Source organism: Furipterus horrens, unplaced genomic scaffold (assembly GCF_987537825.1).
Source record: "Furipterus horrens unplaced genomic scaffold, mFurHor1.1.pri manual_scaffold_10, whole genome shotgun sequence".
Classification (NCBI taxonomy): domain Eukaryota; kingdom Metazoa; phylum Chordata; class Mammalia; order Chiroptera; family Furipteridae; genus Furipterus; species Furipterus horrens.
This window is the reverse complement of record NW_028327180.1, coordinates 18,050,714-18,065,481: the sequence shown is the minus strand read 5'-3', so window position 1 is coordinate 18,065,481 and position 14,768 is coordinate 18,050,714. Positions and strand designations below refer to the sequence as shown.

General features: G+C 40.1%; 1 protein-coding gene and 1 pseudogene across 6 annotated transcripts in view; one reads left to right on the top strand and one right to left on the bottom strand.

Annotated features, from left to right (window-relative positions):
- Positions 1–14,768, bottom strand: part of FHIP1A (FHF complex subunit HOOK interacting protein 1A) — a 211,280-nt gene that overhangs the window by 182,967 nt on the left and 13,545 nt on the right. The window lies entirely within an intron of this gene.
- On the top strand, positions 10,557–10,938 carry LOC149999304 (small ribosomal subunit protein eS26 pseudogene; annotated as a pseudogene).

Below are 14,768 nucleotides of genomic sequence, written 5' to 3'. Positions count from 1 at the left end.
TGAGCATTATTAAGATTATATGTGATCAAATACTCCTCATAATTAAAATGTCAAACTCCAAGAGTATATATAGAGCGTATTCAATGAAAACTTAAAATTGTGGAACAATTTAAAAAAGAAGAATATTAACTTGCCTCACAATGTGGAACAAGAGAACCAAATGGTTTAAGATTTTAAAAGAAAATGAAGAAATTTATGTCTTTTGTATGCTCACTGAGTTTTTCCATCAGCCTGAAAAATCAAAAAACCATAAAAATTTCTCTTTTGATGACATGAATAAAGCTGATTTACTTAGAAAGGGGATGGAATGTCATTGCCTAGATTAATCTGTAGTATACAAAGAAAAAAATATTATTTGAAGTTCAAGAGATGGAAGGAAGTTCTTTTACACATTTAAAAGGTAACGTTCATGCATTCTCAGGCTAGATGACCAGAGTCAAACTGTTATAGAGTGGAGGTCTCCAAAAATCCCCAGAGCCTGTGGGTTGGGGAATGGGAAAAAGGGAACAGCTTTTAAGATGCCTTTGTGTGACTATGGCTAGTAGCTAGTGTCTTAGTTATGCAGATGGTTTGGTTCTTCCAAGACCCCATGGAGATGGGAAGGAATTTGACACTGAAACAGTGAGGAAAGAGCATAGAGAGCCTGCACAAGGTTCTGTGAATGGTCAGAACCGGTTACCACGCCCACTGCATCACAGGACGCAGTCAGGGATTTAAAAATACCCAGCATTTTAGCGAGAACTCCATGCAGCTTGGAAAGGAAAGGGAGAATACTATGTGGCTTTGAAAGGGCAAAGGGAGAACCATGCATGATCCAGTGCAACACAGCACATGTTTTCCTGGACTGTTATGCGGAGGCTGATGACATCGTACCCCAGATCCTGAAGGAGATGACTGATAGATAAGGGATGGAGAACTTCTGGGCATGTCTTTGGCTTATAGCCTTTTGGGGAGCAAGGGAAGTGCTGGGTCCCGTGGGAGAACAGGGCTCTGAGCTGAAGTGCTCACTGCCCTCCCCAGGTTGGAATATTATAAATAAAGACCTGTTTTCCTCAACACTATTGTTGGGTTTTACACCAAGGCGCCATGTGAAAGAACCCCCTTTCGCTCTGTGACAAAACCACAGCATGAGAATCTTAAGCCAGATCTGAGACCCTGGAAAGTGAACACTGCTTCTGAGCAGGGGGGAGAGAATGGCCGCCAGGTGAAAGGTGAAGGGGTGGCGTATGTAAACTCCCATGATTATCAACCAGCAAGACTTGTCTTTCCTAGACTTTCTGATTTCACAGACCAGTAAAATCACACACACACACACACACACACACACACGTGCGCGACCAAGCAAATTGCCAATTTCCTATTTTTTCCAAATAAAGACAATTTATTTTGAAGCCATAACTATTATTAGATGTTACCACCATCATTTAATTTTTTAAAAGGGCATTTTAATGCTAAAAAAAAAGGTATGAAGGACTCAATCTTGGCGTTTTCTGAAGCCCTTAAAAATTTTATCACAGGCTAGGAAATGTACTTACATTAAGTCAATTTCGTTCCAGTTTGGCAGGTTTTGCTTTAGCTATGGTTTGTGATTCATTCCCTAACCCCCAATGCCATTATTTCATTAGTTCCTTCCCTCAGAAAGGTAATCATAAGGTAGGGATAGCAATTAATATGCAAATGGAATATTTAAGAACAATGCAACATTTGTGAGCCCGAAAACATGATCCAGATGGCTTCATGTAAGAGCTGAAAGCTTCCCTGGTGGATGAAGAAAGACAGATTTGGATGAGTGAAAAAGGAGGAAAACCTCACCCCGTGGTGAACAACAGCACAGTGTGACAAGAGGGGCTTTAAAGCAGGAGTGACAACGCTGTAGGAGCCACTGAGGAAGAGGCGTCGGGGGGAGAGAGCTGACCAGGGACACTAGTGTGATCTAGAACTAGCGGGTTCTGTGTGGTTTCACTGGATACCAAGCTGCAGAGCTGGGACTTCATTTAGAAGCAACAAGGAGTCTCCGATGGAACGAATGTGACAAAGGAAGCGCATCAGGAATATTAACCCAGCGGAAGCTATGACTTCAGTAGTAAGTTTTGGTAACTCCAAGTAATTTCCTTGGCAGGTCCAGCTCAGAAGGTTCCACTTGAGAAGATCCACATCCACCTTCCTGGTATGAAAATGTCACTGCTTCTGCACCTAAAGCCTTGGTGGTATTGACTGTCTAAATCCCCTTGCAATTCGTCTACTTGGCACTGTCTCAAGTATGGCTGACAGCTCCTCTGGGATTTTGCTTTTGGTCACATGAAAGTAGTTCCATTGACGGAAATAAGGAAATCATGAAAGACAGTTGTTTTCAGAGTCAGAAGTGACCAATTAATAGAAATGACCACTAGGCAATTGAGAATTCATTCATTTATCCAATAACATTTACCGACTCCCTACTGGCACCTACTATACCAGGCACTTGAACAAAAAAAAACAACAATATTAAAAAAAAAGATGAACATCCCTGGCCTTGTGAATCTTACTTTCAAACAGGGAGATAGACAAAAAAGTATTTATTATGTTTATAAGTATCTAAATAGTACTTTGGAAAAAATAAAGACTGGTACTAATCTACAAAAATAAATAAATAAAAATAAACTGATAGAAGCTAAAGAAGGGATGAGTTCCCCCAAAGAGTACCAAGAGTAGACTACTTGGTGAATGCCCCTTCCACTTCTAAATCCTACCATTCCAATCTCCATCACCATGGATCTCTCATCCTAGATGAGAAAATGGAAGCCCACAAAATTTAAGTAAGGTCATCTTAGAGTAAAAGAGGGCTGGGGGCTGACAGGGAGTTCCAGAACTCTCTAGCTTTTCTTGTAACTTTTAACAACAAAAGCCTTTTCGGTTGCTTCAGAAGAGCTTCACCCTGGCTTGTGAGGCTCACTGGACTGAGCACCGGCCTGTGAACCAAAGGGCCACTGGTTTGATTCCCAGTCAGGGCACATGCCTGGGTTACCGGCCAGGTCCCCAGTTAAGGGCGTGCAAGAGGCAACGACACATTGATATTTCTCTCCCTCTCTTTCTCCCTCCCTTCCCTTCTCTCTAAAAATAAATAAAATATTTTTTAAAAATTATTTTAAAAAATAAAGAAAAGCTTCAAACTCAATTAGAGGGAATGAAAATTATTTGTTAATTAGATAAATAAATAGCTTGGTGATATAATAGCAATAATAAATAAATAAAATCAGAAAATACTTGTACATAGCACTTACTTTGCGCCAGACACTCTTCTAAATCTTTGTCATGACTAATAAACTCATTTAATCCTCGCAACGACCCTCTGAGGAGTCAGTCTTGCTTCTAAAGCCATCCATGGCACCCCCTCTAACAAAGGAAACCAGTTCAGCTTCATTTGGAGAAAATGTGCTTTAGAAGTAAAGAAAATTGGAAACTAGGTAATGTAATCAATATTATGCTGAATAATTGGGATTGCATTAATTCAATAAAGGATCCTCAAAAATATGTTTTCAATTATAGACTACTTCAAAGTCACTCTTTCAAGACCCAAAGCAAAAACTTTTTTAAATAAAATTCTGGTAAGAAAGGGTTTCTTCTTTTTTGTTTGTTTTTAATTGAACAAATCTTATGACTTGGTTCAGAGGAGGGAAAGGGAGCGAGAAATACAAGGGAAAAAGTTTTCTCTAGTATTTTTCTAAGCATATGATATTTAAAGTTTACTATGATGCTTACCAATAACGTGATAATGGATAAAACACAATTTATTTTTCGTTTTTAAAAAACAAAGCTTTCCTTTCTCAATACAGCAAGTATAGATTTTTTAAATGTAATTATAAAATAGTGTTACTGTGTGTTTGATGATCTTTAGCTTTCGGTTAACTAGATTCATTTGCATTTCAATGGGTTTTCCCATTAAAGAGTTTTGACTGTTCGTCACATACTATTAGGATTCACTGCATGGGTCTGTCCGCATTCTTTGGTTGTAGTGGAATTTAATCTTACATAACAATAGCTGAATACATGGATCATTGGCTGCAACTCACAACCATTTCACATAGTAGTTGTTTCTACACTATTTGTATGCATAGATCTCAAAGCAACTTCTAAACCTTCACTGATTAAATTGTTTCTCTCCTAAAAAACTGATGAGAGAACTGATCTTTCTTACTGGAACAAACTTAGGAGATGCCAAGCTACCAACTACAATACAGCAGTATATTTAGATACGACACAAAGATGAAAATAGCACACGTTCGTTCCCTATAGTCAACATTCTTTTCTCATCCGGAGGAGCATCCCCACTCTTCGGGCCATATTTACCCAACATACAATCCCTCTGACCCTCAGCATATTTCACAGTCTTCACTGGCACACTACATATTGCTTTCTCCGTATCCATATCACTACGTAGAGCCCAACACGAAGCATTTTTGAATGGCCTAATAATACTCGATCCAGCTATCAGGTGATTGCCAAATGTGCGCAAGTCACTGCAATAGCACTGTAAGGAATATTTTTTAAAAGTAGTAGAATCTGCCCTGGGTGGTATGGCTCAGTGGATTGAAGGCTGGCCTGCAAACCAAAAGGTCACCAGTTCAATCCCCAGTCAGGGCACATGTCAGGATTGCAGGCCAGGTCCCCAGTTGGGGGCGTGCAAGAGGCAACCGATCAATGTAGCTCCCACACATCGATGTTTGTCTTCCTCTCTTTCTCCGTCCCTTTCCCTCTCTCTAAAAATAAATAAAATAATTTTTAAACTAGTAGAATCCTTATATTCAAACAGCTTTTAAAATTAGTAGGATCTTCAAACAGCCTTTAAAACTAGTAGGGTAAGTACCGATCACTGCAGCCACAGGGAGAGTGAGAGCCAGAAGAGAGGCACTGTACAGCTAAGGGGGGAGCGGGAGAAAAGCAGGGGTAGGGACTCTGAGCTTTGCGGCAGCTAGCACGCAGAGGGGAACATGATCTGTTACAAGATTCAGTGTCCGTGGGTAAAAATAAACCAGTTGCTCAGAGAAAGAACAACTATTTTGGATTCCGAGATCAGAAAGCAATTCAACCTATGGCTCCTGATAGAAGAGTCCATTAAATGTAATAAACACCCTAAGGATTTTTTTAATAATACACAATGGTAAGTTTGAGTAGGGCTGAGAAGCTCTAATGAAAACCAAGAAAGTTAACATGGACACCAGGCAGAAGAAGGGCAGGCCTCAGCTCTACCATTAAGTAAATTTATTTATCCTTATACAAATGGAGTCACAAAGATATTTTGATATCAATATTTGATACTTCATGTAAATAAAGTAGGTAATCAGCCTATAACAAACAAAAATGACATATAAAAATTACTGTTTTTTAAAAAAAAGTTACTAAAAATATGTCATTTGACATTCATTTGATTCTAGTTTTCTGTACCACTTATACTTTTATCAGCACAGGTTTGCAGTCTTCCTACTTTCTAAGAACAGAGTGGTCTGAGGGAAGGACGATACTCTGTCAAGTTTAAAACTGGGGGAAATTTTCTACTGGAGGCTATGTAAGTCAAATTCAATAATCACAGATATCCCTTTAAATTATTTGGCTATTTTAATTCAAAATATTTTTGTTATAAAGGAATCTGGTTCTTCACCTGGTCACTGAAAGCAAAAGTTTCCTTCTATAGCATGAAAGAGAAAAGGTCTTTCTTTGGACAAGAGAATCTAGGAATGATCCGTGGTAAGAGGCCAATTCTTTTCACCTCACTGGTGACCTATTCATTGCTCAACAGTGAACTCTCCCAAACACCACACACTCTTCTGAGGCAGGATTTGCATACATTGATAAGAAATAAAAGCATTACTAGATCACACTGCTCAAATTCCATTGATCTGCTCCAGACCATTAGCAATAACCACTCCAAGTTTCCAAATGGACTACAAAAATTTATGAATGACTAACCAAAAACTTCCAATTCTTATTGCAAAGATTCGTATACCTGGGAAAGAATAACTGATCAAGAGGCAGAGTAGACTTAGTGAATGCGGATATTTACTCATGAACTTGGTTATCACTGTTGCATCATTTTTCATTTAGTTTTATAGTCTGTGATTATACATAACATTTGCCTAAAAATTATTGTTGAAGACAAAGTTCATAGAGAACAAAGAACACATACATTTAAAATATGTCCTTATATGTATGTACTGATGTTCTTATATTAATGTATTGATTTATAACAGTCTAAGTATATCTCGTTCAAATAGTAAACAGCATATTGGCATTATTTATTTAGCCCTCATCTCATTCTACAAAGAATTTGAGGGTGGCTTAAGAAAAATGTGTGTATTAAGAGAAAGAAAATTAAAAATCATGACCAAAGAAAGTATAAATTAGAGAAGAAAATGAAGGCTGGGGCTGGGATAAGAGATATTGGAATAGAACTTAAATATGGAGACCTATTTGAGTCCGATACAGTTACTACAGTTGAGTAGAGAATTTGATTCTGTGCTTCCTAGCAGCCAAGGTGAAAAAAGTAAATGTGATTAGTGGTTTTCCACAAGGAACAAACATTTGCACTCCTCCAAGGAAGCAAAGCTGTTTACTGTCATTGACTATGGCACAGCTGCTCTAGGAGACACTGAAAGATGTGACAGGAAAATTTCCCAGTAACATCCCAACAGCAAATGAGGTCACAAAGCTGTTTATGTTGTCCCTGATTAAAACTGAACTCTACATGGAGTCAAGATAATATGGCCCAGGTGCATAATTTTTCAAGCAACATCATGAATGGAGCTGGGAATGAAGGGCTAGCTGAAAGTCCAATGGGTGTAGTTTCATTAATAAAGTATTAGCAGTAAAGTACAAGGACACAAATAACAATAAAGAGCCAAAATTGCAATGTTTCTAAGTTTCCATCCCTGCCTCCTTTCTTCGAACAAGTCAGTCTCTGGCACACCTGGGCCAGCTTAATTACCACCCCAGTCTATATATTCAAACCCAGAGCTAAATTCTTATTTCCATTTACTTACCTGACACTTTTGCCCTGGCTGGTTTGGCTCAGTGGATTGAGCGTTGGCCTGCGAGCTAAGTGTCGCTGGTTCGATCTTCCAGTCAGGGCACATCAGAGAAGGAAAACTCTGACTCCAAAAAACCTCTGCTGCCTTGCGGCATACCTCTTGAGGGGAAAGGCTAAGGGAGTAAACCCCGACAGAAAATCCGGAGCCGGAGTCCCTAAGGCAGTTTGACGTTGTAGTCAACACGGGCAACTCCTGCGGCGCACCTGAAGCCAAGCTGTATTGACTCCGTCTTTCCCTTGGACCCTTCAGCTGCGAAGAGAGGGGGGGTCTGCTGCATGGGCAACAGCAGACCCTCCATATCACCCTGCCCAGGCTCTGTAGCTTCAGCTTCACTGGAGAGGACACTCCAGCGTCATCACAAGATGTCGATTCAGATGTCGATTCAACACGGGAGGAGACAGATACCGTGTCACTCCCGAGTTGGACTGCACAGCCATTCTCGGCGGTGCAGATAGACACTTAAGAAGCTACACCATCGTCTCTCGAGACGGACGGCTGCCGACGACGACCTGACACTTTTACCTGAAGGTTCCCAGAAATCCCAAAGTAATCTAAGTAATCTATCCTTTCAAACACATCCTTCCTTCTGCCATTCCTACTTTGTCATAGAAATCTTATCAGTCATCTAGGCTTACATTCTTGGAATCGATTTTTCTCCTTCCTCTCCCCAACTTCCCACATCTGATGGGTAGTCAGCCTTACACAACCATCTACCTGCACAACCGTCCCACTATCTCTAATCCAACTCTCGGCCATTGTCCTGGACCGGCTCCCTAATAAGTCAGGGCCATCACAACAGCTCCTGAAGTATCTCCTCACCACCGCTGTGGGGCCACTCCAGTTTATCTTTTATGCTACTGCAAGAACAATATTCCTACGGCTGTGATTATGTCAGTCTACTAAAACACCTTCTACAGTTTCCCTCTGCTCACCTGAAGCATCCCGGTTCATCACACCTACCCCTCATGGCTTTCCCTCTCAACTAGCCTATGCTGCAGTCAGTCCACAAGTGTAGCCACTCCCAAAATAGGCTGCACCTTCCCTCTTTTGTTCATGGTACCCTAACCACGAGTTGCCCTCCCCTTCATCTCTGCAGGTTGAAAGACCAAGTTCAAATGGCACCTCCTTCCAGAAGCCTTCCCAGGTCTCTCAGTGAGAAGTGACACCTCCTCCTCTCTCCTGCCCCCTGCACTTGTCTAGGGCTGTAGTTCCAGAGAGAATCACCACAACCTAGCATCAGTCTGTCCCCTGTCTAGCCCCTATTTCAGATTGCTCCACAATTACCATCCTAAACACACCTCCATCCTGGTCAGCAGTCTGCTCACAGTCACCTCTCCATCTCGCATGAGAATACAAACAAGGGCCTTCACAGTCGGCCTCACCCAAGCTTTTTGTTCATACGTCAGTCCTTGCACACAGTGAATCACACTGCAGCCGACTGTGTACAGGTCTGTCTCCTCTGGGGCAAAGATCGAGTCGTACTTACCTTTGCAATCTAACGAAGCCACCCCGTTCCTTTCTGCACACCCTCCTCCTTCAATTCTCTGCAGAGCAGGTCTTTACTTGCTTAGTTGTCTGTCTCCTTCCCACTAAAATGAACACTCAGTAAGAATCCAGACTTTGCCTGCTTTGTTCTCAACTATATTCCCAGCATCTAGAACACTGCCTGGCACATGGGAGGCAATCAAAGTTTAGGATGAATTGACAAGTAGGTAAATGATTTGTAGTGTCCAGACCAGTCCTGGCACACCACAGGTGTCACATAATTGTCTGCTAAGTGAATGAATTCTGTCTTGTGTAAAAGTTATTTTTATATATAGTTTACAAGCTCTAACAATTGGTGATCTTGATATCCTCTCTAACACACAGCACAGTGCTTTCTATATGCTAGGCCCTTGGTACGTTCCTATTAAATGAACTGCCGGCCTGATAAAACCTCACGTGTTAATTTACCTTTTAGATCTGAATTCGTCTCCCCTTGTCAATAATAGTCTGTGTTACTTGTTGTGGCACAGACTGCCTTCTTCCAGGGGAGAGACAGTGCCATGGAGGGGTTAAGATCGCCAGCTGCGCTGTCACAGAGGTCTGGGTTTGGACCCCAGACCCCAGCTCTGGTGCTGATGGCCCACATGCCTGGGAGCACAGACTTAACCTCTCTTTGCTTCAGCTTCCTCTTTCAAAGGGGATTAGGAAACCTGTCATGCAAAGCAGCTTATTTCCTTCAGAGCTAAATGGTTAGTCCATCCCAAATCCTTTATTACCCCTTCTTTACCAGCTTTGAATTGTTCAACTCCAGCTAGAATATTATTAATATGTGTTGCCTGAACTTAGCAGGTCATTAGTTACAAAAGGAGGGGATTATGTTTACAAGGTGTTCATTCTCCATTAACTTTTCATTACCTTACAGCATTTCCGTGCTCATCCAGTGAGCACAGGTGACTTGCGCTCACTACTGCAACCATTCCTAAGACTTCCTGGAGCCACAACAAAATAATGTCCCAAGGTGGCACTACCTCACACGGAAGAGTCATTCCTTCCCTTAACACCCCTCACAGGAAACAGTGCAACAATCAGATTAAGTGATGAGCAGAACTGTACCCATTAAATGCATTACATAATAACATGACTCCAGCTTAAGACTGGATGAATTATTAAAAATAACAATAAAGGGCTTAATGCAAAAGTACGTGCATCTCAGTCAAAATGCATTCTATATTATTTAAATCCCTCTGGGACAATAATTCCATTTGGAGGGAGGTGTGGTTGACCAGGGCTCATGCAGATGAATGTCACCAACTCAGATACAAAGTTATGACTCAGATTCACTGAGATTCACACAGACAGGCAGAGAACGCAGGCACTCTTCTGCACAGGTATTGAAAGGTCTTTTCTCTGAGAGCCTTATTTAACAAAAAAGCAAATATGAATTAACAAAAGCCAAATTCGAAAGGTTGTTCTCTCACAAATCTTGATATTATTGCTAGGCACAGAACATGTATTTGCATAAGGAGGCACAACAAACGTATTTGCTTAAGAATACCATCAGCACCGAAGCGGCATGGAAATGCGCACCCTCATTGGCAAGTACTACACTAGACGAAAAGCAAATGAGAGCCAAATCTCTGTTGGACAGGGGCAAACAAGAACACTTGAGAAGAAAGGGTCAATAAAACTTTTGTTACTGGCCACGTAACTAAGAGTTGCCACTAAAATGGTAGCCTGCAGAGCTGTCTACTATTCATAAAGCATCTGTATCTTGTGGAGTTGAGTGCATTTTCCCCAGAGGTGAACAAACAGAAAGAACGGTGCTAATGGCAACCTGAATGGAGATGTAGCATATGTCCTGCTTGAAGATAATCTTCAGCAGCTGCAGTTATCAGTTCAGTAAATCCTGAAGGGTTCACGTAGATGCAAAGGCACAGATGTGTATGTGTTATTTTAAAATCAGTTACTCTTCCCCCACCCCACCCCCCGCCACAGGTCCTCGCTTTCAAGATGACCAAGAAAAGAAGGAACAACGGTCGTGCCAAAAAAGGCCGTGGCCGTGTGCAGCCTATTCGCGGCACCAACTGCGCCCGATGCGTGCCCAAGGATGAGGCCATTAAAAAGTTCGTCATTCGAAACATAGCAGAGGCCGCAGCCGTGAGGGACATTTCAGAAGCGAGTGTCTTCGACGCCTATGTGCTTCCCAAGCTGTATGTGAAACTGCATTACTGTGTGCGTTGTGCCATTCACAGCAAGGCAGTCAGGAGCCGTTCTCGTGAAGCCCAGCAGGACCGAACACCTCCCCCCCCCCCCCCCCCCCCCCCCCCGATTCAGAGCTGCGGGTGCTGCCCCACGACCTCCACCAAAGCCCATGGAGGGAGCTAAGTCCTAAAGGACTGAAGAAAAGTTCTCTGGAAAAAAATAAAATGGAAATTGTACTTAAAAATAAATAAATAAATAAAATAATAATAAGATCAGTTACTCCTATTTTTAAAAGGTACTTTGAGGTACTGGAGAAAGTCAGTACATACAGCAACTTCCTTCCAAAATCAAGAGGTAAAAGGGCAGTCCTGTACCTAGCCCAAAAGAGGTTCAATGCTAGTGGCTAAATCAACAAAAGTATTGAATAAATAAGCTTGAATAGCAGCACTTGGCAAGAATCCCTGATATTTTTCAGTGAAAGAATGTGGTCTCAGCTCTGCAATCTTTCACACTAACAGGGACTTTTGCTAAACACAGCACTCAACATCTAAAAAAAATTAAAGCCCTTTAATGGTTGACTCAATTCCCTATTACATTTCTTTCTGGTTAAAAAAAAAAAAAAAATTCCAAGACACATTTTGCCTGTGGAGGTTAAAAAGCACAAAGAAAAAGTGAATGACATCAGAAAGTAAAATACATCCCTCTACCTCATGACCAGAAGCAAAACGGGGGCCATCTTTATAACATGAAGAGTGATTTCATGGAAGATTTTAACAGAAAGAGCAGAACCCACTCATCCGCAGGATTTTTAGCCCATTCAAAGACCATACGCTTACTACAAAATGTTCTCCAACACTCAAAATATTTAGGGACAACTCTTTTAAGGTTGCCTTCATGCATATGACATTCTTTTGAAATGTTCAACTGTGGCAGATTTGGTTCTTTTGAAAGTGGAATTTGATATCTGTAAGTTGGAAGTACCTTTAGAAAATAAAGATAGTCAAGCTGGATATTATTTTTAACAGAAACTTAGGGGATGTTCTTATGTGGCTTATAAACTACCTCTAAAGGTAATTCTTTAAAATCATTCCAAAATTCCTTCCTAACAGCAGCACTATGGAATGAGCCAGCACCCTCCCTATACGACCTCTTTGTAGGGCACATTTTACTGTTACAACGAATGTATCTGGCATTATGCATGCATTAATCAATTAGGTAATGGTGATATCATTCTATTTTTTCATGTTATTTATTCATTCACAAATATTTAGGTGCCCCTAATGTGTGGTGGGTACTGTGCTATGTCTTAGGGATGTAACAGGGAGCAAAAACAGGCCTATTATTTGCCCTCATTAAGATGATCTACATAAGCACATAAATAAGAACAGTAAGTCCAATGCGGGAGTGGGGGACATGATGATGTAGAAAAGCCTATAATAGTGAGACCCAACTAAGTGTAAAGAGGCTCCCCTGAGGAAATGAGGTTTGAGCTGAAGCCAAATAGGAGTTAATCAATTCAGCAAAAGGGACACTAAGAGAGGTACGGGCACAGTGGCGGGAGGGAGAAATGGTGTTGAGTAGTGAACAGCATGTACAAAGGTTCTGTGGGGTTTTTTTAAGCATATGGGCACTTTAAGAACTGAAAGAAAGACAGAGGTGCTCAAGTATTGAGAGCTAATGAGAGAATGGTATGAGATAAGGTTGGCCAGGTGGTCAGGCTGGATTCCACAGGGCCTGACACACATTAAGGATCTTTATTTACCTTAAGAGTGATGAGAAGGTGGGGAAGGAAAATGACACCAAGAAATCTACATTCTTTAAAAATCATTAAGGCTGGAATGAAGAACCAATTAGGGAGTGGATAGGGTAGGAACAGGAAAACCAGTTAAGAAGTTACTACATTTAGTCATCTATAAGAGAGGGTGGAGTTAATACAGACAAATGAGTAGATTTGAGATACCAAGGATGTAAAATCGGTAAAAGGGTTGAATGATATTCTAAATTAATTATTGAGTCAAAGATAATGTTTTGCTTTTGTCTAAGAGTTCCTTATTTGTTCATTATTTGCAAACCAAAAGGCATCCTGCCAATATTAGATGTCTTTTTCAATCAGCTTTCTGCATCATATTTTATCTTCTTTTATATAAACAAAAAGCAGTAAAGAGAAAAACAAAACTTAAGAAGTATTTCATTTTATGTAAAAATGTGTGTTCCTGCAAAACTATGCTAAACCTTGGTAATAAAAGAACCTATACCTTAAAGAATATTACTGAGTAAATGTCTTCCTTGAACAAAAGCAAACAGTAAGGAACGCAGAACAGATTACCATAATACTGTATCAACTGAAATGTAAACCACTATCTTGATTATTTTCATACATCACTTCTCCTTTATTACAGGGTACATAAATTGGATAATTTTACAACTTTTAAAGGATGAAATGCCTGAGAAATTTAATAAGCACCATCAAGTTTTTTAATAAACCATTTAGTAAGCAACTAGAATGGTGAAGAGGCTTGCAAAAATTTAAATCTCTTCTTTCACCAATGACTTCACCCACATGAAAAAGTCATTTCTATGTCTGTATTACTGTATATACCATCTCCTGTCCACTCCCTCCAAAAAAAAAAAAAACAGCTTTCCCATAAGCCTGGATTACAGTGTCACAGCTACACAATAAGAAGTTCAATGCAGTCATCCTTATATACAATATGAACACATATACCACAAAAACTCTAATTTTCTACCAAATTGGCCACATACTTTTTTGTCTGGCACAGACAGATCAATTTGTACCACAGCTCAGAACAAACATAAAGCAGGGAGCTGGGTTTTAAAAGTCTAGTATATCAACAGCAAATGTACCAGCTACATTCTAATTCCATGACCTAAAAAAGATAGTCTAATTTTGAGATTTTGCAACTAGAGTTTATATCACTCTTACAAAATGCAGCTTTTAACTTGGAAAGAAACAAATTCAATACAAAAAACACACTAAGCAAAAATTACAAATCCATTCTATGTCAATAAACTGACTTTAAAGGCAAAAATGCAGTTTTAAACATGCTACTTTTGGCAATTTAAGTCACAGCCAAGGCATTTAGTAATCAGTTCTGCTCAGAATCCAGACAGTTGATCAGAGATTCTACATATGAATTTCTGTGTTCCTTCCTTCAAAAAAAAAAATCATCAAAATACTAAGTATATGTGAAGTAATTTGAATAGTCTACAACAGTATCTTAATAGTCATTATCATTTATAACACACACACTTAACCCTGAATTGGGTATACAGTGGTATTTTGAGAAATATCATACTGTTGATATACCACAATAGCTCTTTGAGAAACGCTGGGCTCTGTCCACTGTGGTTATTTTTAAATGTGTACCTTGAAATCTTTCCAGCACAGGAGTCAGAAAGAGAAATCATGAAAATCTCATTATTTTTTTGGTTTTTAAGGAAATAACAGAATAAAATATATTGGATTTAGGAATTAAAATCTCAAGCCTTATAACACTGCAGTACACCTAAAAGAGTCATATGCAAAAAAAAAAAAAATAGTAATCACTACTGAGCTATGCCAAGGCATGAACTCTATATGCCAAGTTGTAGTTCACTTAGACAGTGGAGGATGACATGAAAACACAGTGGAAAGATGACGGGCCCTGTAATCAAAATGTTGATCCTTCCAGGATTTCATCTGTTTGACAAAGATGTCATGATAAGTTACCTCGCCTATGACTCTCCAGAATAACCATGCCACTTCATGCACTCCTCAATCTCTTAGTAGGGAAGAGAAAAAGGAGTTACCGTATCTAGGTCTCGGGTCGTCTTAACATCTTACAATTTCTGAACTCCAAGTCAAGAGATTTTCATTCACGCTTTACTTTTCTTGAGGAGCACAAAGAAATGTCTAAAAAAGTAGTGAAACCCTAGCCAGTGTGGCTCAGATGGTTGAAGCGTCATCCCGTAAACCGACAGGTTGTAGGTTTGATTCCTGGTCAGAGCGCATGCTTAGGT